This window comes from Aegilops tauschii, chromosome 5 (assembly GCF_002575655.3).
Source record: "Aegilops tauschii subsp. strangulata cultivar AL8/78 chromosome 5, Aet v6.0, whole genome shotgun sequence".
In the NCBI taxonomy this organism is placed as follows: Eukaryota; Viridiplantae; Streptophyta; class Magnoliopsida; order Poales; family Poaceae; genus Aegilops; species Aegilops tauschii.
The window spans coordinates 353,203,122-353,228,908 of NC_053039.3; the positions used below are offsets into that span (position 1 = coordinate 353,203,122).

The following is a 25,787-nucleotide window of genomic DNA, read 5'->3' on the forward strand; positions in this document are numbered from 1 at the left end:
ATGGGCAAGCTCTCCACTCAGGAACCATATCGTGGTCATGATCAGGTGCACACCGCCAATGGAGCAGGTATGCGCATCTCTCATGTTGGTCAGGCCTCACTTCTTACACACAATTTTGGAAAACTGCATCTTTCTAATGTTCTTCGAGTTCCCTCTGCCACACCTAGTTTGTTGTCTATTCCTCAACTTACTCCTGATAATAATGTCCTTGCTGAGTTTCACCCTTTTCGTTTCTTTATCAAGGATCGGGACACGAGGGCGGTTCTGATTAGCGGTCGTCTTCGCCATGGCCTGTATGCACTTGACGCACTGCCCGCACCTCCTAGCAGTTTTCTCCTCAGGCGTTCAGTGGTGTTCGTGTGTCGCCTACGCACTGGCATGCGCGCCTTGGTCATCCTGCTGCTCCTATAGTTTGTCATGTGCTGCATCGTCATGAACTACCAGTTATGTCCAATAAAACTGCTGAAACTATCTGTGATGCCTGTCAGCAAGGCAAGAGTCACCAACTTCCTTTTTTAGAGTCTAGTCGTGTTGTGAAACATCCTCTTGAGCTTGTGTTTTCTGATGTATGGGGTCATGCCCAAACGTCTCACTACTAGGAAAAGGCCTACTAGTGGCGCACCAGTTTTGCCTACTAATGGCGCACTACTGGTGCGCCACTAGCACCACGCCACTAGTATTAAATACTAATGGCGCACCCCCGGTGCGCCATTAGTATACCAGATACTAATGGCGCACCTCTGGTGCGCCACTACTAACCCTTAGGTGCTCCACTAGTATTCCCTCTAGGTGCGCCACTAATAGCCTTATAGGTGCGCCACTAGTAATAAAGGAAGGTGCGCCACTAATAAGGGCTGAAATGCGCCACTAGTAATGTATTTGGAAAACAAAAAAAATCCAAATTTACAGAAAACAACCTATAAGGAAAAATTATTTAAAAACAAAAAATGAAATAGAATCATAATTTTTATTATAGTAAGAATATTACAATGTCTTTACAAGTATCCAATAAAAGAAAAATTACAAGGAAATAAAAGAAAATTCTAAAACTAATCTTCTAGTAATCTTTTCTTCTTTTTCTTTACTTTATCCTTGCAAAGAATGATAGAAATATGTGAGATTGAACATTGCAGAGAAGTGAAATTGAGCAATTATTTGCATCCGACATCGAAGATCTAAGATACCTTGAATCATAGACATGGGTCATTTCATGGAGCCAAGAGTCTATGGCATTCAGGATGCATAGTTCCCTGCCATTCAGGATGCATAGTTTATCAACATGGTCTGCTCTCAAAATCAATTTGGAATTCTCCAAGTATATTACTAAAATAAAGCTTCAGACTGCCACAAGTAAATTTCCAAGTACTACAAATTACAGTGAGTGATTCAGATAAACAAAGAATGACTGGAAGATGGCATTGGTTGATGACTTTGCTCTGTGCCAGCCAACTTTGAAAACATAGTAAGTGTACCTATACATACATATGAAACAGGTCGTGCATCCGCCAGAAAAGGAAACGAATCAAAATCAATACAGATCGTCTTTTTTTTTTAAACTGAAATCAATACAGATGGCAGCTAGTACAGATTGTCGCGAGAATGCCAGAGGCAAACTGAAACACACGCGAGAACTCTTGTTGCGAGAACGCCGTCGAGGGTGGGCGTCTTGAGGAAGAACTCGGAATGGTGCTGTAACATTTGGCAGTCAGTGTTTATATGACACAAAGATAATGATATGTTTCCATGAACACTAGATGACAGATCATCACTGGCACATACTGGTAATTAAATTGTTATTTTTGTAGACAACAAAAGATAACACTAGATGACAGATCATCACTGACGGCCGGTTTGGCTTTATTAACTTAAATAGCTCAACCTAAGAATTTGTAAGCATTCAACTCAAGTAATCAGTCGAGAAGGTACAAGAGCCTGCCATACATAGCAGCTCTGCTGCTCAAAACTCGTAAGCTTGTCAATTTCTTTCTGGAAAGAGTAACTGACCTGTGGCTGTGGGGATTGTCCTCAATGCAACTCCTTCAAAATATCAAGACTGTCTTCGATGCAAAGATGTGAATTCACCATCACCGGCCAGTAAAGTACATGTCGTCTTCCTGGCCACAGGCAAAACAAAAGGAAATGTTAGCAACTCTACAGCCCATAAATAAGGCAGCTACATGTTAAATAATCCATGGCGGATGATATAACAGCCATGGAGCACGCGATGGGGCAGATTAAAGTCGTGCACGCGGCAACCAGAACTCTGTTGGAAATATGCCCTAAAGGCAATAATAAATTGGTTATTATTATATTTCCTTGTTCATGATAATCGTTTATTATCCATGCTAGAATTGTATTAATAGGAAACTCAGATACATGTGTGGACACATAGACAACACCATGTCCCTAGTAAGCCTCTAGTTGACTAGCTCGTTGATCAATAGATGGTTACGGTTTCCTGACCATGGACATTGGATGTCGTTGATAACGGGATCACATCATTAGGAGAATGATGTGATGGACAAGACCCAATCCTAAGCCTAGCACAAGATCGTGTAGTTCGTTTGCTAAGAGCTTTTCTAATGTCAAGTATCATTTCCTTAGACCATGAGATTGTGCAACTCCCGAATACCGTAGGAATGCTTTGGGTGTACCAAACGTCACAAGGTAACTGGGTGGCTATAAAGGTGCACTACAGGTATCTCCGAAAGTGTCTGTTGGGTTTGTTGGGAATCGTAGCATAATTTAAAATTTTCCTACGCTCACCAAGATGCATCTATGGAGTATACTAGCAACGAGGGGAAAGGAGTGCATCTACATACCCTTGTAGATCGCGAGCGGAAGCGTTCCAATGAACGTGGATGACGGAGTCGTACTCGCCGTGATCCAAATCACCGATGACCGAGTGCCGAACGGACGGCACCTCCGCGTTCAACACACGTACGGTGCAGCGACGTCTCCTCCTTCTTGATCCAGCAAGGGGGAAGGAGAGGCTGATGGAGATCCAGCAGCACGACGGCGTGGTGGTGGATGTAGCGGGTCTCCGGCAGGGCTGCGCCGAGCTTCTGCGAGAGAGAGAGGTGTTGCAGGGGAGGAGGCAGGCGCCCAAGGCTGTGTGTTGCTGCCCTCCCTCCCCCCCCCTTTATATAGGCCCCCTGGGGGGGCGCCGGCCCAGGGAGATGGGATCTCCAAAGGGGGGCGGCGGCCAAAGGGGGGGAAAAGGGTGCCTTGCCCCCCAAGGCAAGGGGGAAGCTCCCCCCTAGGGTTCCCAACCCTAGGCGCATGGGGGGAGGCCCAAGGGGGCGCCCCAGCCCACTAAGGGCTGGTTCCCTTTCACTTTCAGCCCACGGGGCCCTCCGGGATAGGTGGCCCCACCCGGTGGACCCCCGGGACCCTTCCGGTGGTCCCGGTACAATACCGGTAACCCCCGAAACTTTCCCGGTGGCCGAAACTTGACTTCCTATATATAATTCTTCACCTCCGGACTATTCTGGAACCTCTCATGACGTCCGGGATCTCATCCGGGACTCCGAACAACTTTCGGGTTTCCGCATACATATATCTCTACAACCCTAGCGTCACCGAACCTTAAGTGTGTAGACCCTACGGGTTCGGGAGACATGCAGACATGACCGAGACGCCTCTCCGGTCAATAACCAACAGCGGGATCTGGATACCCATGTTGGCTCCCACATGTTCCACGATGATCTCATCGGATGAACCACGGTGTCGAGGATTCAATCAATCCGTATGCAATTCCCTTTGTCAATCGGTATGTTACTTGCCCGAGATTCGATCGTCGGTATCCCAATACCTTGTTCAATCTCGTTACCGGCAAGTCTCTTTACTCGTACCGCAATGCATGATCCCGTGACTAACGCCTTAGTCACATTGAGCTCATTATGATGATGCATTACCGAGTGGGCCCAGAGATACCTCTCCGTCACACGGAGTGACAAATCCCAGTCTCGATCCGTGCCAACCCAACAGACACTTTCGGAGATACCCGTAGTGCACCTTTATAGTCACCCAGTTACGTTGTGACGTTTGGCACACCCAAAGCACTCCTACGGTATCCGGGAGTTGCACGATCTCATGGTCTAAGGAAAAGATACTTGACATTGGAAAAGCTCTAGCAAACGAAACTACACGATCTTTTATGCTATGCTTAGGATTGGGTCTTGTCCATCACATCATTCTCCTAATGATGTGACCCCGTTATCAATGACATCCAATGTCCATAGTCAGGAAACCATGACTATCTGTTGATCAACGAGCTAGTCAACTAGAGGCTTACTAGGGACACGTTGTGGTCTATGTATTCACACATGTATTATGATTTCCGGACAAAACAATTATAGCATGAATAATAGGCTATTATCATGAACAAAGAAATATAATAATAACCATTTATTATTGCCTCTAGGGCATATTTCCAACAGTCTCCCACTTGCACTAGAGTCAATAATCTAGTTACATAGTGATGAATCGAACACCCATTGCGTCCTGGTGTTGATCATGTTTTGCCCTAGGGAGAGGTTTAGTCAACGGATCTGCTACATTCAGGTCCGTATGTACTTTACAAATATCTATGTCTCCATTTTGAACACTTTCACGAATGGAGTTGAAGCGACGCTTGATATGCCTGGTCTTCCTGTGAAACCTGGGCTCCTTCGCAAGGGCAATAGCTCCAGTGTTGTCACCGAAGAGAGTCATCGGGCCCGACGCATTGGGAATCACCCCTAGGTCGGTAATGAACTCCTTCATCCAGACTGCTTCCTGTGCTGCCTCCGAGGCTGCCATGTACTCCGCTTCACATGTAGATCCCGCCACGACGCTTTGCTTGCAACTGCACCAGCTTACTGCTCCTCCATTCAAAATATACACGTATCCGGTTTGTGACTTCGAGTCATCCAGATCTGTGTCGAAGCTAGCGTCGACGTAACCCTTTACGACGAGCTCTTCGTCACCTCCATAAACGAGAAACATATCCTTAGTCCTCTTCAGGTACTTCAGGATATTCTTGACCGCTGTCCAGTGTTCCATGCCAGGATTACTTTGGTACCTTCCTACCAAACTTACGGCAAGGTTCACATCAGGTCTGGTACACAGCATGGCATACATAATAGACCCTATGGCCGAGGCATAGGGGATGACACTCATCTTTTCTATATCTTTTGCCGTGGTCGGGCATTGAGCCTTGCTCAATTGCACACCTTGCAATACAGGCAAGAACCCCTTCTTGGACTGATCCATACTGAACTTCTTCAATATCTTGTCAAGGTATGTACTCTGTGAAAGACCAATGAGGCGTCTTGATTTATCTCTATAGATCTTGATGCCTAATATATAAGCAGCTTCTCCAAGGTCCTTCATTGAAAAACACTTATTCAAATAGGCCTTTATACTTTCCAAGAATTCTATATCATTTCCCATCAATAATATGTCATCCACATATAATATGAGAAATGCTACAGAGCTCCCACTCACTTTCTTGTAAACACAGGCTTCTCCATAAGTCTGTGTGAACCCAAACGCTTTGATCATCTCATCAAAGCGAATGTTCCAACTCCGAGATGCTTGCACCAGCCCATAGATTGAGCGTTGGAGCTTGCATACTTTGTTAGCATTCTTAGGATCGACAAAACCTTCCGGCTGCATCATATACAACTCTTCCTTAAGGAAGCCATTAAGGAATGCCGTTTTGACGTCCATCTGCCATATCTCATAATCATAGTATGCGGCAATTGCTAACATGATTCGGACGGACTTCAGCTTCGCTACGGGTGAGAAAGTCTCATCGTAGTCAACCCCTTGAACTTGTCGATAACCCTTAGCGACAAGTCGAGCTTTGTAGATGGTTACATTACCATGCGCGTCCGTCTTCTTCTTAAAGATCCATTTGTTTTCTATGGCTCGCCGATCATCGGGCAAGTCAGTCAAAGTCCATACTTCGTTTTCATACATGGATCCTATCTCGGATTTCATGGCTTCTAGCCATTTGTCGGAATCCGGGCCCGCCATCGCTTCTTCATAGTTCGAAGGTTCACCGTTGTCTAACAACATGATTTCCAGGACAGGGTTACCGTACCACTCTGGTGCGGAACGCGTCCTTGTGGACCTACGAAGTTCGGTAACTTGATCCGAAGCTTCATGATCATCATCATTAACTTCCTCCCCAGTCGGTGTAGGCACCACAGGAACATTTTCCCGCGCTGCGCTACTTTCCGGTTCGGAAGGGGTGACTATCACCTCATCAAGTTCCACTTTCCTCGCACTCAATTCTTTCGAGAGAAACTCCTTCTCTAGAAAGGACCCGTTCTTGGCAACGAAGATCTTGCCCTCGGATCTGAGGTAGAAGGTATACCCAATAGTTTCCTTAGGGTATCCTATGAAGACACATTTTTCCGACTTGGGTTCGAGCTTTTCAGGTTGAAGTTTCTTGACATAAGCATCGCATCCCCAAACTTTTAGAAACGACGGCTTAGGTTTCTTCCCAAACCATAATTCATACGGTATCGTCTCAACGGATTTCGACGGAGCCCTATTTAAAGTGAATGCGGCAGTCTCTAAAGCATAGCCCCAAAATGAGAGCGGTAAATCGGTAAGAGACATCATAGATCGCACCATATCCAATAGAGTGCGATTACGACGTTCGGACACACCATTTCTCTGAGGTGTTCCAGGCGGCGTGAGTTGTGAAATTATTCCACATTTCCTTAAGTGTGTACCAAATTCGTGACTTAAATATTCTCCACCACGATCTGATGGTAAGAATTTTATTTTTCTGTCACGTTGATTCTAAACTTCACTATGAAATTCCTTGAAATTTTCAAAGGTTTCAGACTTGTGTTTCATTAGGTAGACATACCCATATCTACTTAAATCATCAGTGAGAGTGAGAACATAACGATATCCTCCGCGAGCCTCAACACTCATTGGACCACACACATCGGTATGTATGATTTCCAATAAGTTGGTTGCTCGCTCCATTGTTCCGAAGAACGGAGTCTTGGTCATCTTACCCATGAGGCATGGTTCGCACGTGTCAAATGATTCGTAATCAAGAGACTCCAAAAGTCCATCTGCATGGAGCTTCTTCATGTGCTTGACACCAATGTGACCAAGGCGGCAGTGCCACAAGTATGTGGGACTATCGTTATCAACTTTACATCTTTTGGTATTCACACTATGAACATGTGTAACATCATGTTCGAGATTCATAAAAAATAAACCATTGACCAGCGGGGCATGACCATAAAACATATCTCTCAAATAAATAGAACAACCATTATTCTCGGATTTAAATGAGTAGCCATCTCGAATTAAACGAGATCCAGATACAATGTTCATGCTCAAAGCTAGCACTAAATAACAATTATTGAGGTTTAAAACTAATCCCGTGGGTAGATGCAGAGGTAGCGTGCCGATGACGATCACATCGACCTTGGAACCATTCCCGACGCGCATCGTCACCTCGTCCTTCGCCAGTCTCCGTTTATTCCGTAGTTCCTGTTTTGAGTTACAAATATGAGCAACCGCACCGGTATCAAATACCCAGGAGCTACTACGAGTACTGGTAAGGTACACATCAATTACATGTATATCACATATACCTTTGGTGTTGCCGGCCTTCTTCTTGTCCGCTAAGTATTTGGGGCAGTTCCGCTTCCAGTGACCACTTCCCTTGCAATAAAAGCACTCAGTCTCGGGCTTGGGTCCATTCTTTGACTTCTTCCCAGTAACTGGTATACCAGGCGCGGCAACTCCCTTGCCGTCCTTCTTAAAGTTCTTCTTACCCTTGCCCTTCTTGAACTTAGTGGTTTTATTCACCATCAACACTTGATGTTCTTTTCTGATCTCCCCTTCCGCTGATTTCAGCATTGAATATACCTCGGGAATGGTCTTTTCCATCCCCTGCATATTGTAGTTCATCACAAAGCTCTTGTAGCTTGGTGGAAGCGACTGAAGGATTCTGTCAATGACCGCGTCATCCGGGAGATTAACTCCCAGCTGAGACAAGCAGTTATGCAGCCCAGACATTCTGAGTATGTGCTCACTAACAGAACTGTTCTCCTCCATTTTACAGCTGAAGAACTTGTCGGAGACATCATATCTCTCGACCCGGGCATGAGCTTGGAAAACCAATTTCAGCTCCTCGAACATCTCATATGCTCCATGTTTCTCAAAACGCTTTTGGAGACCCAATTCTAGGCTGTAAAGCATGCCGCACTGAACGAGGGAGTAATCATCAGCACGCTGCTGCCAAGCGTTCATAACGTCTTGGTTTTGTGGGATTGGTGCTTCACCTAGCGGTGCTTCTAGGACATAATCTTTCTTGGCTACTATGAGGATGATCCTCAGGGTCCGGACCCAGTCCGTATAGTTGCTGCCATCATCTTTCAGCTTGGTTTTCTCTAGGAACGCGTTGAAATTGAGGACAACGTTGGCCATTTGATCTACAATACATAGTGTAAAGATTTTAGACTAAGTTCATGATAATTAAGTTCATCTAATCAAATTATTTAATGAACTCCCACTCAGATAGACATCCCTCTAGTCATCTAAGTGAAACATGATCCGAATTCAACTAGGCTGTGTCCGATCATCACGTGAGACGGACTAGTCAAGATCGGTGAACATCTCCATGTTGATCGTATCTTCTATACGACTCATGCTCGACCTTTCGGTCCTCCGTGTTCCGAGGCCATGTCTGTACATGCTAGGCTCGTCAAGTCAACCTAAGTGTATTGCGTGTGTTCCGAAGCCATGTCTGTACATGCTAGGCTCGTCAACACCCGTTGTATTCGAACGTTAGAATCTATCACACCCGATCATCACGTGGTGCTTCGAAACAACGAACCTTCGCAACGGTGCACAGTTAGGGTGAACACTTTCTTGAAAATATTATAAGGGATCATCTTACTTACTACCGTCGTTCTAAGCAAATAAGATGCAAAAATGTGATAAACATCACATGCAATTAAATAGTGACATGATATGGCCAATATCATTATGCTCCTTTGATCTCCATCTTCGGGGCACCATGATCATCTTCGTCACCGGCATGACACCATGATCTCCATCATCATGATCTCCATCATTGTGTCTTCATGAAGTCGTCACACCAACGATTACTTCTACTTCTATGGCTAACGCGTTTAGCAACAAAGTAAAGTAATTTACATGGCGTTATTCAATGACACGCAGGTCATGCAAAATAATGAAGACAACTCCTATGGCTCCTGCCGGTTGTCATACTCATCGACATGCAAGTCGTCATTCCTACTACAAGAATATGATCAATCTCATACATCACATATATCATTCATCACATCTTCTGGCCATATCACATCACATAGCACTTGCTGCAAAAACAAGTTAGACGTCCTCTAATTGTTGTTGCAAGTTTTTACGTGGTTTGTAGGTTTCTAGCAAGAACGTTTTCTTACCTACGTATGACCACAACGTGATTTGCCAATTTCTATTTACCCTTCATAAGGACCCTTTTCATCGAATCCGTTCCGACTAAAGTAGGAGAGACAGACACCCGCTAGCCACCTAATGCAACTAGTGCATGTCAGTCGGTGGAACCTGTCTCACGTAAGCGTACGTGTAAGGTCGGTCCGGGCCGCTTCATCCTACAATGCCGCCGAAACAAGAAACGACTAGTAGCAGCAAGAAGAATTGGCAAACTCAACGCCCACAACTGCTTTGTGTTCTACTCGTGCATAGTAACTACGCATAGGCCTGGCTCATGATGCCACAGTTGGGAATCGTAGCATAATTTAAAATTTTCCTACGCTCACCAAGATGCATCTATGGAGTATACTAGCAACGAGGGGAAAGGAGTGCATCTACATACCCTTGTAGATCGTGAGCGGAAGCGTTCCAATGAACGTGGATGACGGAGTCGTACTCGCCGTGATCCAAATCACCGATGACCGAGTGCCGAACGGACGGCACCTCCGCGTTCAACACACGTACGGTGCAGCGACGTCTCCTCCTTCTTGATCCAGCAAGGGGGAAGGAGAGGCTGATGGAGATCCAGCAGCACGACGGCGTGGTGGTGGATGTAGCGGGTCTCCGGCAGGGCTGCGCCGAGCTTCTGCGAGAGAGAGAGAGGTGTTGCAGGGGAGGAGGGAGGCGCCCAAGGCTGTGTGTTGCTGCCCTCCCTCCCCCCCTTTATATAGGCCCCCTGGGGGGGCGCCGGCCCAGGGAGATGGGATCTCCAAGGGGGGCGGCGGCCAAAGGGGGGGAAAGGGGTGCCTTGCCCCCCAAGGCAAGGGGGAAGCCCCCCTAGGGTTCCCAACCCTAGGCGCATGGGGGGAGGCCCAAGGGGGGCGCCCCAGCCCACTAAGGGCTGGTTCCCTTCCACTTTCAGCCCACGGGGCCCTCCGGGATAGGTGGCCCCACCCGGTGGACCCCCGGGACCCTTCCGGTGGTCCCGGTACAATACCGGTAACCCCCGAAACTTTCCCGGTGGCCGAAACTTGACTTCCTATATATAATTCTTCACCTCCGGACCATTCCGGAACCTCTCGTGACGTCCGGGATCTCATCCGGGACTCCAAACAACTTTCGGGTTTCCGCATACAAATATCTCTACAACCCTAGCGTCACCGAACCTTAAGTGTGTAGACCCTACGGGTTCGGGAGACATGCAGACATGACCGAGACGCCTCTCCGGTCAATAACCAACAGCGGGATCTGGATACCTATGTTGGCTCCCACATGTTCCACGATGATCTCATCGGATGAACCACGGTGTCGAGGATTCAATCAATCCGTATGCAATTCCCTTTGTCAATCGGTATGTTACTTGCCCGAGATTCGATCGTCGGTATCCCAATACCTTGTTCAATCTCGTTACCGGTAAGTCTCTTTACTCGTACCACAATGCATGATCCCGTGACTAACGCCTTAGTCACATTGAGCTCATTATGATGATGCATTACCGAGTGGGCCCAGAGATACCTCTCCGTCACACGGAGTGACAAATCCCAGTCTCGATCCATGCCAACCCAACAGACACTTTCGGAGATACCCGTAGTGCACCTTTATAGTCACCCAGTTACGTTGTGACGTTTGGCACACCCAAAGCACTCCTACGGTATCCGGGAGTTGCACGATCTCATGGTCTAAGGAAAAGATACTTGACATTGGAAAAGCTCTAGCAAACGAAACTACACGATCTTTTATGCTATGCTTAGGATTGGGTCTTGTCCATCACATCATTCTCCTAATGATGTGACCCCGTTATCAATGACATCCAATGTCCATAGTCAGGAAACCATGACTATCTGTTGATCAACGAGCTAGTCAACTAGAGGCTTACTAGGGACACGTTGTGGTCTATGTATTCACACATGTATTACGATTTCCGGACAATACAATTATAGCATGAATAATAGGCTATTATCATGAACAAAGAAATATAATAATAACCATTTATTATTGCCTCTAGGGCATATTTCCAACAGGGTTGGCACGAATCGAGACTGGGATTTGTCACTCCGTGTAAACGGAGAGGTATCTCAGGGCCCACTCGGTAGGACATCATCATAATGTGCACAATGTGACCAAGGAGTTGATCACGGGATGATGTGTTACGGAACGAGTAAAGAGACTTGCCGGTAACGAGATTGAACAAGGTATCGGGATACCGACGATCGAATCTCGGGCAAGTACCATACCGATAGACAAAGGGAATTGTATACGGGATTGATTGAATCCTCGACATCGTGGTTCATCCGATGAGATCATCGAGGAGCATGTGGGAGCCAACATGGGTATCCAGATCCCGCTGTTGGTTATTGACCGGAGAGTCGTCTCGGTCATGTCTACCTGTCTCCCGAACCCGTAGGGTCTACACACTTAAGGTTCGGTGACGCTAGGGTTATAGAGATATTAGTATGCGGTAACCCGAAAGTTGTTCGGAGTCCCGGATGAGATCCCGGACGTCACGAGGAGTTCCGGAATGGTCTGGAGGTAAAGACTTATATATGGGAAGTCTTATTTTGGTCGCCGGAAAAGTTTCGCACTTTATCGGTATTGTACCGGGAGTGCCGAAAGGGGTCCGGGGGTCCACCAAGGGGGTCCACCAGCCCCGGGGGGCCACATGGGCTGTAGGGGGTGCGCCTTGGCCTATATGGGCCAAGGGCACCAGCCCCAAGAGGCCCATGCGCCAAGAGATAAGAAAAAGGGAGAGTCCTAAAGGGGGAAGGCACATCCGAGGTGCCTTGGGGAGGAAGGACTCCTCCCTGGCCGCACCCTTCCTTGGAGGAAGGGCCAAGGCTGCGCCCCCCTCTCCCTTGGCCCTATATATAGTGGGGGGGGAGGGAGGGCAGCAATACCTAAGCCCTGGCGCCTCCCTCTCCCTCCCGTGACACCTCTTCCTCCCCGCTTGCGCTTGGCGAAGCCCTGCCGGGATCCCGCTACTTCCACCACCACGCCGTCGTGCTGCTGGATCTCCATCAACCTCTCCTCCCCCCTTGCTGGATCAAGAAGGAGGAGACGTCGCTGCTCCGTACGTGTGTTGAACGCGGAGGTGTCGTCCGTTCGGCGCTAGGATCATCGGTGATTTGGATCACGACGAGTACGACTCCATCAACCCCGTTCTCTTGAACGCTTCCGCTCGCGATCTACAAGGGTATGTAGATGCACTCCTCTCTCTCGTTGCTAGATGACTCCATAGATTGATCTTGGTGATGCGTAGAAAATTTTGAATTTCTGCTACGTTCCCCAACAGTGGCATCATGAGCTAGGTCTATGCGAAGTTTCTATGCACGAGTAGAACACAAAGTAGTTGTGGGCGTACATGTTGCCAATTCTTCTTGCCGCTACTAGTCTTATCTTGTTTCGGCGGCATTGTGGGATGAAGCGGCCCGGACCGACCTTACACGTACGCTTACGTGAGACAGGTTCCACCGACTGACATGCACTAGTTGCATAAGGTGGCTAGCGGGTGTCTGTCTCTCCCACTTTAGTCGGAACGGATTCGATGAAAAGGGTCCTTATGAAGGGTAAATAGAAATTGGCATATCACGTTGTGGACTTACGTAGGTAAGAAACGTTCTTGCTAGAAACCTATACAAGCCACGTAAAAACTTGCAACAACAATTAGAGGAGGTCTAACTTGTTTTTGCAGCATGTGCTATGTGATGTGATATGGCCAGAAGATATGATGAATGATATATGTGATGTATGAGATTGATCATATTCTTGTAATAGGGATCACGACTTGCATGTCGATGAGTATGACAACCGGCAGGAGCCATAGGAGTTGTCTTAATTTTTTGTATGACCTGCGTGTCATTGAATAACGCCATGTAAATTACTTTACTTTATTGCTAAGCACGTTAGCCAAAGAAGTAGAAGTAATCGTTGGCGTGACAACTTCATGAAGACACAATGATGGAGATCATGATGATGGGGATCATGGTGTCATGCCGGTGACAAAGATGATCATGGTGCCCCGAAGATGGAGATCAAAGGAGCAAAATGATATTGGCCATATCATGTCACTATTTGATTGCATGTGATGTTTATAATGTTATGCATCTTATTTGCTTAGAACGACGGTAGTAAGTAAGATGATCCCTCACTAAAAAATTTCAAGAGACGTGTTCCCCCTAACTGTGCACCGTTGCGAAGGTTCGTTGTTTCGAAGCACCACGTGATGATCGGGTGTGATAGATTCTAACGTTCGAATACAACGGGTGTTGACGAGCCTAGCATGTACAGACATGGCCTCGGAACACATGCAAAACACTTAGGTTGACTTGACGAGCCTAGCATGTACAGACATGGCCTTGGAACACAAGAGACCGAAAGGTCGAGCATGAGTCGTATAGAAGATACGATCAACATGGAGATGTTCACCGATGATGACTAGTCCGTCTCACGTGATGATCGGACACGGCCTAGTTTGACTCGGATCATGTATCACTTAGATGACTAGAGGGATGTCTATCTGAGTGGGAGTTCATTAATCAGATGAACTTAATTATCATGAACATAGTCAAAAGGTCTTTGCAAATTATGTCATAGCTTGCGCTTTAGTTCTACTGGTTAAGATATGTTCCTAGAGAAAATTTAGTTGAAAGTTGGTAGTAGCAATTATGCGGACTGGGTCCGTAAACTGAGGATTGTCCTCATTGCTACACAGAAGGCTTATGCCCTTAATGCACCGCTCGGTGTGCTGAACCTCAGCGTCGTTTGTAGATGTTACGAAACATCTGACATACACGTTTTGATGACTACGTGATAGTTCAGTGCGGTTTAGAATTGTGACACCAAAGACGTTTTTGAAACGTCGCAGAACATGTGAGATGTTCCGAAGACTGAAATTGGGATTTCAGACTAGTGCCCACGTCAAGAGGTATGAGACCTCTGACAAGTTTCTTAAGCCTGCAAACTAAGGGAGAAAAGCTCAATCGTTGAGAGTGTGCTCAGATTGTCTGAGTGCCACAATCGCTTGAATCGAGTGGGAGTTAATCTCCCAGATGAGATAGTGATAGTTCTCCATAGTCACTGCCACCAAGCTAGTAGAGCTTCGTGATGAACTATAACATATCAAGGATGGTTATGATGATCCTTGAGCTATTCGCGATGTTTGACACCGCGAGAGTAGAAATCAAGAAGGAGCATCAATTCTTGATGGTTAGTAAAACCACTAGTTTAAGAAGGGCAAGGGCAAAAGGGATACTTCATGAAACAGCAAGTCGTTTGCTGCTCTAGTGAAGAATCCCAAGGTTGAACCCAAACCCGAGACTAAGTGCTTCTGTAATGAGGGGAACGGTCACTGAAGCGGAACTACCCTAGATACTTGGTAGATGAGAAGGCAGGCAAGGTCGACAGAAGTATATTGGATATACATTGTATGAATGTGTACTTTACTAGTACTCCTAGCAGCACCAGGGTATTAGATATCGTTTCGGTTGCTAAGTGTTAGTAACTCGAAATAAAAGCTGCGGAATAAACGGAGACTAGCTAAAGGTGAGATGACGATGTGCGTTGGAAGTGTTTCCAAGGTTGATGTGATCAAGCATCGCATGCTCCCTCTACTATCGAGATTTGGTGGTTGCGCTGAACATGATTGGATTATGTTTACCGCAAAACGGTTATTCATTTAAGGAGAATAATGGTTACTCTGTTTATTTGAATAATACCTTCAATGGTCTTGCACCTAAAATGAATCTCGATCGTAGTGATACACATGTTCATGCCAAAAGATATAAGATAGTAATGATAGTACCACATACTTGTGGCACTGCCACTTGAGTCATATTGGTGTAGAACGCATGAAGAAGCTCCATGTAGGTGGATCTTTGGACTCACTCGTTTTTGAACAGATTGAGACATGCGAACCATGTCTATTGGTATATATGCATGAAGAAACTCCATGCAGATGGATCGTTTGGACTCACTTGATTTTGAATCACTTGAGACATGCAAATCATACCACATGGGCAGGATGACTGAAAGTCCTCGTTTTCAGTAAGATGGAACAAGAGAGCAACTTATTGGAAGTGATGCATTTTGATGTATGCAGTCCAATGAGTGCTGAGGCATGCAGTGGATATCGTTATGTTCTTATTTCACAGAGGATTTGAGTAGATGCTGAGTGTATTTACTTGATGAAACACAAGTCTGAATTATTGAAAGGTTCAAGTAATTTCAGAGTGAAGTTGAAGATCGTCATGACAAGAGGATAAAATGTCTGTGATATGATCATAGAGATGAGTATCTGAGTTACGAGTTTGGCACACAATTAAGACATTGTGGAAAGTGTTTCACAATTAATACCGCCTAGAACACCATAGTGTGATGGTGTGTCCGGACATCATAGCTGCACCCTATTGGATATGGTGCATACCATGATGTCTCTTATCAAATTACCACTATCGTTTGTGGGTTAGGCATTAGAGACAACCGCATTCACTTTAGAAGGGGCACCACGCAATTCCGTTGAGACGACACCGTTTAGAGAAACCTAAGTTGTCGTTTCTTAAAAGTTTGGGGCTGCGATGCTTATGTGAAAAAGTTTCAGGCTGATAAGCTCGAACCCTAAAGCGGATAAATACATCTTCATAGAGAACCCAAAACAGTTGGGTATACCTCCTATTTCAGATCTGGAAGCAAAAGTAATTGCTTCTAGGAACGGGTCCTTTCTCGAGGAAAAGTTTCTCTCGAAAGAATTGAGTGGGAGGATGGTGGAGACTTGATAAGGTTATTGAACCATGACTTCAACTAGTGTGTAGCAGGGCACAGGAAGTTGTTCCTGTGGCACCTACACCAATTGAAGTGGAAGCTTATGATAGTGATCATGAAACTTCGGATCAAGTCACTACCAAACCTCGTAGGACGACGAGGATGCGTACTACTTCAGAGTGGTACGTGATCCTGTCTTGGAAGTCATGTTGCTAGACAACAATGAACCTACGAGCTATGGAGAAGCGATGGTGGGCCCGGATTCCGACGAATGGCTTGAGGCCATGAAATCCGAGAGAGGATCCATGTATAAAAGCAAAGTACAGACTTTGGAAGAATTACTTGATAGTCGTAAGGCTGTTGGGTGCAGATGGATTTTAAAAGGAAGACAGACAATGATGGTAAGTGTCACCATTAAGAAAGCTCGGCTTGTCGTTAAGATGTTTTCCGACAAGTTCAAGGAATTGACTACGATGAGACTTTCTCACTCGTAGCGATGCTAAGAGTCTGTTGGAATTGTATTAGCAGTTACTGCATTATTTATGAAATCTTGCAGATAGGATATCAAAACATTGTTTCCTCGACGATTTTCTTGAGGAAAGGTTGTATGTGATACAACCAGAAGGTTTTGTCAATCCTAAAAGATGCTAACAAGTATGCAAAGCTCCAGCAATCCTTCTAAGGACTGGAGAAGCATCTCGGAGTTGGAATGTACGCTTTGATGAGATGATAAAAAAATTTGGGTTTATACAAAGTTTGTTAGAAACTTGTATTTACAATAAAGTGAGTGGGAGCGCTGCAACATTTCTGATAAGTATATGTGAATGACATATTGTTGATCCGAAATGATGTAAAATTTCTGGAAAGCATAAAGGGTTGTTTGAAAGGAGTTTTTTCAAAGGAAGACCTGGATAAAAGCTGCTTACATATTGGGCATCAAGATCTATAGAGATAGATCAAGACGCCCGATGATACTTTCAAAGAACGCACACCTTGACATGATTTTGAAAGAGTTCAAAATAGATCAGCAAAGAAAGAGTTCTTGGCTGTGTTACAAGGTGTGAGTATTGAGTAAGACTCAAGACCTGACCACAGCAGAAGATAGAGAAAGGACGAAGGTCGTCCCCTATGCTTTAGACGTAGGTGTTGGGAATCGTAGAATAATTTAAAATTTTCCTACGCTCACCAAGATGCATCTATGGAGTCTACTAGCAACGAGGGGAAAGGAGTGCATCTACATACCCTTGTAGATCACGAGCGGAAGCGTTCCAATGAACGTGGATGATGGAGTCGTACTCGCCGTGATCCAAATCACCGATGACCGAGTGCCGAACGGACGGCACCTCCGCGTTCAACACACGTACGGTGCAGCGACGTCTCCTCCTTCTTGATCCAGCAAGGGGGAAGGAGAGGTTGATGGAGATCCAACAGCACGACGGCGTGGTGGTGGATGTAGCGGGTCTCGGCAGGGCTTCGCCAAGCTTCTGCGAGAGAGAGAGAGGTGTTGCAGGGGAGGAGGGAGGCGCCCAAGGCTTAGATATTGCTGCCCTCCCTTCCCCCCACTATATATAGGGCCAAGGGAGAGGGGGGCGCAGCCTTGCCCCTTCCTCCAAGGAAGGGTGCGGCCAGGGGGGAGTCCTTCCCCCCCAAGGCACCTCGGAGGTGCCTTCCCCCTTTAGGACTCTCCCTTTTTTCTTATCTCTTGCGCATGGGCCTCTTGGGGCTGGTGCCCTTGGCCCATATAGGCCAAGGCGCACCCCTCACAGCCCATGTGGCCCCCCGGGGCTGGTGGACCCCCTTGGTGGACCCCTGGACCCCTTTCGGCACTCCCGGTACAATACCGATAAAGCGCGAAACTTTTCCGGCGACCAAAATAAGACTTCCCATATATAAATCTTTACCTCCGGACCATTCCGGAACCTCTCGTGACGTCCGGGATCTCATCCGGGACTCCGAACAACTTTCGGTTTTCCGCATACATATATCTCTACAACCCTAGCGTCACCGGACCTTAAGTGTGTAGACCCTACGGGTTCGGGAGACATGCAGACATGACCGAGACGCCTCTCCGGTCAATAACCAACAGCGGGATCTGGATACCCATGTTGGCTCCCACATGTTCCACGATGATATCATCGGATGAACCACGGTGTCGAGGATTCAATCAATCCGTATGCAATTCCCTTTGTCAATCGGTATGTTACTTGCCCGAGATTCGATCGTCGGTATCCCAATACCTTGTTCAATCTCGTTACCGGCAAGTCTCTTTACTCGTACCGCAATGCATGATCCCGTGACTAACGCCTTAGTCACATTGAGCTCATTATGATGATGCATTACCGAGTGGGCCCAGAGATACCTCTCCGTCACACGGAGTGACAAATCCCAGTCTCGATCCGTGCCAACCCAACAGACACTTTCGGAGATACCCGTAATGCACCTTTATATTCACCCAGTTACGTTGTGACGTTTGGCACACCCAAAGCACTCCTACGGTATCCGGGAGTTGCACGATCTCATGGTCTAAGGAAAAGATACTTGACATTGGAAAAGCTCTAGCAAACGAAACTACACGATCTTTTATGCTATGCTTAAGTTGGGTCTTGTCCATCACATCATTCTCCTAATGATGTGATCCCGTTATCAATGACATCCAATGTCCATAGTCAGGAAACCATGACTATCTGTTGATCAACGAGCTAGTCAACTAGAGGCTTACTAGGGACAGGTTGTGGTCTATGTATTCACACATGTATTACGATTTCCGGACAATACAATTGTAGCATGAATAATAGACAATTACCATGAACAAAGAAATATAATAATAACCATTTATTATTGCCTCTAGGGCATATTTCCAACAGTCTCCCACTTGCACTAGAGTAAATAATCTAGTTCACATCACCATGTGATTAACACTCACTGGTCACATCACCATGTGACCAACATCTAAAGAGTTTACTAGAGTCAACGATCTAGTTCACATCACTATGTGATTATCACTCAATGTGTTCTGGTTTGGTCATGTTATGCTTGTGAGAGAGGTTATTAGTCAACGGGTCTGAACCTTTCAGAACCGTGTGCTTTACAAATATCTATGTCATCTTGTGGATGCTACCACGCGCTATTTGGAGCCATTTCAAATAATTGCTCTACTATACGAATCCGGTTTACTACTCAGAGTCATCCGGATTAGTGTCAAAGTTCGCATCGACGTAACCCTTTACGACGAACTCCTTTCCACCTCCATAATCGAGAAAATTCCTTAATCCACTAGGTGCTAAGGATAAGTTCGACCGCTGTCATGAGATCCTTTCCCGGATCACCATTGTACCCTCTTGACCAACTCATGGCAAGGCACACTACATGTGCGGTACACAGCATAGCATACTATAGAGCCTATGTCTAAAGCATAGGGGACGACCTTCGTCCTTTCTCTATCTTCTGCTGTGGTCAGGTCTTGAGTCTCACTCAATACTCACACCTTGTAACACAGCCAAGAACTCCTTCTTTGCTGATCTATTTTGAACTCTTTCAAAATCATGTCAAGGTGTGCTGTCTTTTGAAAGTATCATCAGGCGTCTTGATCTATCTATATGGATCTTGATGCCCAATATGTAAGTAGCTTTATCCAGGTCTTCCTTTGAAAAACTCCTTTCAAACAACCCTTTATGCTTTCCAGAAATTTTTACATCATTTCGGATCATCAATATGTCATTCACATATACTTATCAGAAATGTTGTAGCGCTCCCACTCACTTTATTGTAAATACAAGTTTCTAACAAACTTTGTATAAACCCAAAAACTTTGATCACCCCATCAAAGCGTATATTCTGACTCCGAGATGCTTGCTCTGATCCATGGAAGGATCGCTGGAGCTAGCATACCTTTTAGCATCCTTAGGATCGACAAAACCTTTCTGATTGTATCACATACAACCTTTTCTTACGAAAACTGGTAAGGAAACTTGTTTTGACATCCATCTGCCAGATTTCATAAATGTAGCTAATGCTAACATGATTCCGACGGACCTAAGCATCGCTACGGATGAGAAAAACTCATCGTAGTCAACTCCTTGAACTTGTGAAAATACTCTTTGCCACAAGTCGAGCTTCATAGACGGTAACATTACCGTCCATGTCCGTCTTCTTCTTAAAGATCCATTTATCTCAATGGCTTGCCGATCATCGGGCAAGTTCACCAAAGTCCATGCTTTGTTCTGATACATGGATTCTATCTCGGATTTCATGGCCTCGAGCCATTCGTCGGAATATGGGCCTACCATCGCTTCTCCATAGCTCGTAGGTTCATTGTTGTCTAGCAACATGACTTCCAAGACAGGATAACGCATTACTCTGAAGTAGTGCGCATCCTCGTCATCCTACGAGGTTTGGTAGTGACTTGATCCGAAGTTTCATGATCACTATCATAAGCTTCCACTTCAATTGGTGTAGGTGCCACAGGAACAACTTCCTGTGCCCTGCTACACACTAGTTGAAGCGACGGTTCAATAACCTTATCAAGTCTCCACCATCCTCCCACTCAATTCTTTCGAGAGAAACTTTTCCTCGAGAAAGGACTCGTTTCTAGAAGCAATTACTTTTGCTTCCAGATAGGAGGTATACCCAACTGTTTTTGGGTATTCAATGAAGATGCATTTATCCGCTTTGGGTTCGAGCTTATCAGCCTGAAACTTTTTCACATAAGCATCGCAGCCCCAAACTTTTAAGAAACGACAACTTAGGTTTCTATAAACGGTGTCGTCTCAACGGAATTGCGTGGTGCCCCTTTTAAAGTGAATGCGGTTGTCTCTAATGCCTAACCCATAAATGATAGTGGTAATTTGATAAGAAACATCATGGCATGCACCATATCCAATAGGGTGCAGTTATGATGTTCGGACACACCATCACACTATGGTGTTCCAGGCGGTATTAATTGTGAAACACTTTCCACAATGTCTCAATTGTGTGCCAAACTCGTATCTCAGATACTCATCTCTATGATCATATCACAGACATTTTATCCTCTTGTCATGATGATCTTCAACTTCACTCTGAAATTGCTTGAACCTTTCAATAATTCAGACCAGTGTTCCATCAAGTAAATACACTCAGCATCTACTCAAATCATCTGTGAAGTAAGAACATAACGATATCCACTGCATGCCTCAGCATTCATTGGACTGCATACATCAAAATGTATTACTTCCAATAAATTGCTCTCTTGTTCCATCTCACTGAAAACGAGGCCTTTCAGTCATCTTGCCCATGTGGTATGATTTGCATGTCTCAAGTGATTCATAATCAAGTGAGTCCAAACGATCCATCTGTATGGAGTTTCTTCATGCATATATACCAATAGACATGGTTCGCATGTCTCAATCTTTTCAAAAATGAGTGAGTCCAAAGATCCACCTACATGGAGCTTCTTCATGCGTTCTACACCAATATGACTCAAGTGGCAGTGCCACAAGTATGTGGTACTATCATTACTATCTTATATCTTTTGGCATGAACATGTGTATCACTACGATCGAGATTCATTTTAGGTGCAAGACCATTGAAGGTATTATTCAAATAAACAGAGTAACCATTATTCTCCTTAAATGAATAACCGTTTTGCGGTAAACATAATCCAATCATGTTCAGCGCAACCACCAAATCTCGATAGTAGAGGGAGCATGCGATGCTTGATCACATCAACCTTGGAAACACTTCCAACGCACATCGTCATCTCACCTTTAGCTAGTCTCCGTTTATTCCGCAGCTTTTATTTCGAGTTACTAACACTTAGCAACCGAAACGATATCTAATACCCTGGTGCTGCTAGGAGTACTAGTAAAGTACACATTCATACAATGTATATCCAATATACTTCTGTCGACCTTGCCTGCCTTCTCATCTACCAAGTATCTAGGGTAGTTCCGCTTCAGTGACCGTTCCCCTCATTACAGAAGCACTTAGTCTCGGGTTTGGGTTCAACCTTGGGATTCTTCACTAGAGCAGCAAACGACTTGCTGTTTCATGAAGTATCCCTTTTGCCCTTGCCCTTCTTAAACTAGTGGTTTTACTAACCATCAAGAATTGATGCTCCTTCTTGATTTCTACTCTCGCGGTGTCAAACATCGCGAATAGCTCAAGGATCATCATAACCATCCTTGATATGTTATAGTTCATCACGAAGCTCTACTAGCTTGGTGGCAGTGACTATGGAGAACTATCACTATCTCATCTGGGAGATTAACTCCCACTCGATTCAAGCGATTGTGGCACTCAGACAATCTGAGCACACTCTCAACGATTGAGCTTTTCTCCCTTAGTTTGCAGGCTTAAGAAACTTGTCAGAGGTCTCATACCTCTTGACGTGGGCACTAGTCTGAAATCCCAATTTCAGTCTTCGGAACATCTCACATGTTCTGCGACGTTTCAAAAACGTCTTTGGTGTCACAATTCTAAACCGCACTGAACTATCACGTAGTCATCAAAACGTGTATGTCAGATGTTTCGTAACATCTACAAACGACGCTGAGGTTCAGCACACCGAGCGGTGCATTAAGGGCATAAGCCTTCTGTGTAGCAATGAGGACAATCCTCAGTTTACGGACCCAGTCCGCATAATTGCTACTACCAACTTTCAACTAAATTTTCTCTAGGAACATATCTTAACCAGTAGAACTAAAGCGCAAGCTATGACATAATTTGCAAATACCTATTTGACTATGTTCATGATAATGAAGTTCATCTGATTATGAACTCCCACTCAGATAGACATCCCTCTAGTCATCTAAGTGAAACATGATCCGAGTTTAACTAGGCCGTGTCCGATCATCACGTGAGACGGACTAGTCAAGATCGGTGAACATCTCCATGTTGATCGTATCTTCTATACGACTCATGCTCGACCTTTCGGTCTCTTGTGTTCCGAGGCCATGTCTGTACATGCTAGGCTCGTCAAGTCAACCTAAGTGTATTGCGTGTGTTCCGAGGCCATGTCTGTACATGCTAGGCTCGTCAACACCCGTTGTATTCGAACGTTAGAATCTATCACACCCGATCATCACGTGGTGCTTCGAAACGACGAACCTTTGCAACGGTGCACAGTTAGGGTGAACACTTTCTTGAAATTATTATAAGGGATCGTCCTACTTGCTACCGTCGTTCTAAGCAAATAAGATGCTAAAACATGATAAACATCACATGCAATCAAATAGTGACATGATATGGCCAATATCATTATGCTCCTTCGATCTCCATCTTCGGGGCACCATGATCATCTTTGTCACCGGCATGACACCATGATCTCCATCATCATGATCTCCATCATTGTGTCTTCATGAAGTCGTCACGCCAACGATTACTTCCACTTCTATGGCTAACTCGTTTAGCAACAAAGTAAAGTAATTTACATGGCGTTATTCAATGACTCGCAGGTCATGCAAAATAATAAAGACAACTCCTATGGCTCCTGCCGGTTGTCATACTCATCGACATGCAAGTCGTGATTCCTATTACAAGAATATGATCAATCTCATACATCACATATATCATTCATCACATCTTCTGGCCATATCATATCACATAGCACTTGCTGCAAAAACAAGTTAGACGTCCTCTAATTGTTGTTGTAAGTTTTTACGTGGTTTGTAGGTTTCTAGCAAGAACGTTTCTTACCTACGTATGACCACAATGTGATTTGCCAATTTCTATTTACCCTTCATAAGGACCCTTTTCATCGAATCCGTTCCGACTAAAGTAGGAGAGACAGACACCCGCTAGCCACCTAATGCAACTAGTGCATGTCAGTCGGTGGAACCTGTCTCACGTAAGAGTACGTGTAAGGTCGGTCCTGGCCGCTTCATCCTACAATGCCGCCGAAACAAGAAAAGACTAGTAGCGGCAAGAAGAATTGGCAAACTCAACGCCCACAACTACTTTGTGTTCTACTTGTGCATAGTAACTACGCATAGACCTGGCTCATGATGCCACTGTTGGGAATCGTAGCATAATTTAAAATTTTCCTACGCTCACCAAGATGCATCTATGGAGTCTACTAGCAACGAGGGGAAAGGAGTGCATCTACATACCCTTGTAGATCGCGAGCGGAAGCGTTCCAATGAACGTGGATGATGGAGTCGTACTCGCCGTGATCCAAATCACCGATGACCGAGTGCCGAACGGACGGCACCTCCGCGTTCAACACACGTACGGTGCAGCGACGTCTCCTCCTTCTTGATCCAGCTAGGGGGAAGGAGAGGTTGATGGAGATCCAACAGCACGACGGCGTGGTGGTGGATGTAGCGGGTCTCCGGCAGGGCTTCGCCAAGCTTCTGCGAGAGAGAGAGAGAGGTGTTGCAGGGGAGGAGGGAGGCGCCCAAGGCTTAGATATTGCTGCCCTCCCTTCCCCCCACTATATATAGGGCCAAGGGAGAGGGGGGCGCAGCCTTGCCCCTTCCTCCAAGGAAGGGTGCGGCCAGGTGGGAGTCCTTCCCCCCCAAGGCACCTCGGAGGTGCCTTCCCCCTTTAGGACTCTCCCTTTTTTCTTATCTCTTGCGCATGGGCCTCTTGGGGCTGGTGCCCTTGGCCCATATAGGCCAAGGCGCACCCCTCACAGCCCATGTGGCCCCCCGGGGCTGGTGGACCCCCTTGGTGGACCCCCGGACCCCTTTCGGCACTCCCGGTACAATACCGATAAAGCGCGAAACTTTTCCGGCGACCAAAATAAGACTTCCCATATATAAATCTTTACCTCCGGACCATTCCGGAACCTCTCGTGACGTCCGGGATCTCATCCGGGACTCCGAACAACTTTCGGTTTTCCGCATACATATATCTCTACAACCCTAGCGTCACCGGACCTTAAGTGTGTAGACCCTACGGGTTCGGGAGACATGCAGACATGACCGAGACGCCTCTCCGGTCAATAACCAACAGCGGGATCTGGATACCCATGTTGGCTCCCACATGTTCCACGATGATATCATCGGATGAACCACGGTGTCGAGGATTCAATCAATCCGTATGCAATTCCCTTTGTCAATCGGTATGTTACTTGCCCGAGATTCGATCGTCGGTATCCCAATACCTTGTTCAATCTCGTTACCGGCAAGTCTCTTTACTCGTACCGCAATGCATGATCTCGTGACTAACGCCTTAGTCACATTGAGCTCATTATGATGATGCATTACCGAGTGGGCCCAGAGATACCTCTCCGTCACACGGAGTGACAAATCCCAGTCTCGATCCGTGCCAACCCAACAGACACTTTCGGAGATACCCGTAATGCACCTTTATAGTCACCCAGTTACGTTGTGACGTTTGGCACACCCAAAGCACTCCTACGGTATCCGGGAGTTGCACGATCTCATGGTCTAAGGAAAAGATACTTGACATTGGAAAAGCTCTAGCAAACGAAACTACACGATCTTTTATGCTATGCTTAAGTTGGGTCTTGTCCATCACATCATTCTCCTAATGATGTGATCCCGTTATCAATGACATCCAATGTCCATAGTCAGGAAACCATGACTATCTGTTGATCAACGAGCTAGTCAACTAGAGGCTTACTAGGG

General features: G+C 45.8%; 1 long non-coding RNA gene across 2 annotated transcripts in view; it reads right to left on the bottom strand.

Annotated features, from left to right (window-relative positions):
- Window positions 1–948: 948 nt before the first annotated feature.
- The window catches only part of LOC120965153 (uncharacterized), a 28,500-nt gene continuing 3,661 nt past the window's right edge, over window positions 949–25,787 (bottom strand). Inside the window, exons 3-4 of one of the 2 annotated variants that reach the window (XR_005757462.2) lie at window positions 2,005–2,114; window positions 949–1,689 (exon numbers count right to left, since the gene is read on the bottom strand). This is a non-coding gene — a long non-coding RNA (uncharacterized lncRNA). Of the gene's footprint in view, window positions 2,115–25,787 lie in introns of both variants that reach the window. The other variant, XR_005757461.2, reaches the window with a different exon arrangement.